The sequence below is a fragment of the Anneissia japonica genome, unplaced genomic scaffold (genome assembly GCF_011630105.1).
Source record: "Anneissia japonica isolate Jap-2015-1 unplaced genomic scaffold, ASM1163010v1 scaffold287736_len1891122_cov214, whole genome shotgun sequence".
Classification (NCBI taxonomy): domain Eukaryota; kingdom Metazoa; phylum Echinodermata; class Crinoidea; order Comatulida; family Comatulidae; genus Anneissia; species Anneissia japonica.
The window spans coordinates 1,396,966-1,400,074 of record NW_022756106.1 but is presented as its reverse complement, the minus strand read 5'-3'; the positions used below and the strand labels follow the sequence as shown (position 1 = coordinate 1,400,074).

Here is a 3,109-nt window from a genome sequence, read left to right as displayed (position 1 = left end):
TATATATACTTGGGGAAAATACTGAAGGCAGGCGGTGCTGAGACTCGTCCACACCTCCTCAGCCCCACCACTGAGGCGAGAAAATGTTGAGAATATGGACATCTAGATGCCCTCACATAACTTTAAAATCTTACTGGTACTCTGTATGGCCTATCAACAATACAATAACACAATTATTTTCTTATTGTTTGAAGGTTCGCATGGCGAAGTATAATAATATATTAATTCTTGCAGTACACCACGTAGATATATATATATTTTCTTAATACAATTTAGGGGGTGAGATAGCACCGTCTCCACCCCTCCCCCTGCATTCGCCCCAGATCTTTACTATCATAACTGTTGTAACTCAAATCATCGATCGACAGGGTATAATAAACAATACAACTTTGAAAGCAATAAACCAAGATTTAATCAACATGTTTCTGTTGTATGACACAGCCATCTTCAGTAAGTAAACTAAAAGAACTAAAAAATTAAACACGCCACGTCAGCTTATATAGTGCCAGTAGTACACGTATGCTTAGCGATACAGATGTTTAACTAATGTTTATTCATAAATATGCCACGTCAGCATTATACTGCTCCCTAACTGCTCAATACACCTGTATCACTAAGCATACTTACACCAAACAACAAGGTGTTTCAGTGAGTCAAGTGAATAACAATAAAAATGAAGAAGGAAGAAAATAAACAAATTGTTGAAATTTATTTGATGATGGTTGTCGTTTTGTTCGTGTCAATTTTATCGTTGAAGTGCCAAGTGACCCAATGTATGCTTGGCCTAGTCTTCAGTGAAAATATGATATAATTATGTATCGAAATGATATATAGGCCTATTTTATTTATTTATTTCATTTGAACTTTATTTAATGAGGATATCTTGTGCATCTCGCCATTAATGGAGAGCTGATATTAAGAGGTCCCCAACAAACAAATATACAATATACATTTTAAAATACATATAAGAAATATGAAATAATGAAATCAAATCAACAGCAATGATAAAAACAATAAAATAATTTTAACAAGTAATAGATCAGCTATTCATGAATTCCTCAGACATTGGGATGATTTCCCTGATGATATCAAACACTCTTTTCTTGTTGACCCTTTCCACATCTTTCTCAATAAACTTAAACAATTTGTTCTTCATAATAATTCTTAATTCACAAAGTATTGGAAATAAGTTTGTTTTACATTTACATTAGAATTATGTTATTTATACCATTTTATGTTTAAATATCTTAATCCTTTAATTATATTTAATTAATTATATATATATATATTTATTTTTTTGCATTTAATTTCTTTAAAGTTAAAATGAATTCTGATCAATGATTACATATTTGTATTCCACTTACTTAGATATTTGCTTTCAGTTTTATTTTATTATACTGACCTTTTTTATTTATAATATTGTATTTATGTTAACCTGGATGAGTGAGGTTCACATACTTTGTGTTATAGTGATTGAGTTCGCTTTTGTGTTCCTGCCAACTCATTCAATTTACTGTACAGTACTTGTATTCTGTATGTATTCCACCATTGTATTGTACTTTTTGTTTTTGGCGAATAAAGAATAAGAATAAGAATAACATTATCATTGGAAAAAAAGATCACAAAAAAGAAAAGAAAAACAGATTTACCTAGGGCCTATATAATATTTTGATTAATTTATACTTTAAGTTTGTTTGTTTGCAAACGATGTGCATTGGCGAAGTTCGTTGGTAAACGGAGTTTATACACATACAGTCTAATTGGAACCTTCACGCCACATCGTACCGCCGTTTTAGGTGTCATCGAACGAGTAGGAAGTCCGGAAAGTCAACAGGTAAGATATTCATGTGCATTACCCGAATCAGCTTCAAAAGAAATGTAGTATTGCTAGTAACCGAGCCGTTCTTCAACATTTATAAGATGAAGAATATATATATATATATATATTTTCTTAGGTGATTGAGTCTAAAGTTGTTCAGTTGTTCTTAAGATCCAATTTCGTGGATGGGCAGTACCTTAGCAATTTTCCATTCCGCGGGACACAGATAGATTCTAAGGGAAGATTGAAAAGATGGGTTAAATAAGGTGAAATAACTTGTCAGATTTTTTAAATAGGTTAATAGGTTGATACCAGTAGACGTTCCAGAATCCATGTGACTGAGCGACTTTAGTACAAAATCATTTGATATTTCTTTAAGTTGAAAGCTTGGAAATAAGATCATAAATGAGGAATGAACAAGGATCAACACTGTTAGGAAAAATCATAGTTTCTAGTTGTTGGGGAATATTAATAAAAATAATCGTTAAAATGTATTAGAGATGGTCTTATTGTCAGTAATTAAGCAATTCTTAACAATGACAGCATTAGGTAAAATTTGCTGATTTATCTATATATATTTAAAATTATGTTTTTTAGCATTTCCTACATAATTCTTAAGAGTATTTTTAAGTTGTCTAAATCGTTTACAGAGTACAGATTGATGTGCAAAAAATCATGGTCACTCATCCCACACTCGGTAACACATGTATGTTAGTTAAAGTTTCAAAAACAACAAAAAGGTTTTTTTTAATCTGGTAGGTTGACATAAAATGACTGGCTTGATCATGATAAACTCTGAATGTGAATGTGACTGCAAGACAAAGGAAACCTTCAATCATTTTGTATTTGATTGTACCAGATTAAATAACATTACAAATTTAATATTTTGCCAACTTAAAGAGGAGCTATACAACACGGATTTACATTATTATTTACATTATTCAAATCAAGCTCCCCTGAACTTAAATGGTGCCTACCATCTTTTCTTTGATGATTTAGAAATCCATTACGAATATCAAATGTTAACAACAAATTATATAAACCCTATTAATTTTATTATTGCAATAAACATTGTAAATTATTTTTAACAACAGCATGGAAAGAACGAAACGAAATATATGATACTTTTATATAGCATGAATAAAATGTTTGATTTTTTTAGATTAAAGTTTATTGATTTAAATAGGCCTATAAAATACTTACTTACTCTTATATATATATATATAATATATATATATATATATGTATATATATATATATATATGTATATATATATATATATGATATTGA

At 29.8% G+C, this 3,109-nt stretch overlaps 1 protein-coding gene across 1 annotated transcript in view; it reads right to left on the bottom strand.

Annotated features, from left to right (window-relative positions):
• The window catches only part of LOC117123956 (gamma-butyrobetaine dioxygenase-like), a 17,798-nt gene extending 17,509 nt beyond the window's left edge, over window positions 1-289 (bottom strand). Inside the window, exon 1 of the mRNA XM_033270054.1 lies at window positions 259-289. The gene's annotated coding sequence lies outside the window, so the exon portion shown is untranslated. The remainder of the gene's footprint in view (window positions 1-258) is intronic.
• Between the last annotated feature and the right edge of the window lie 2,820 nt (window positions 290-3,109).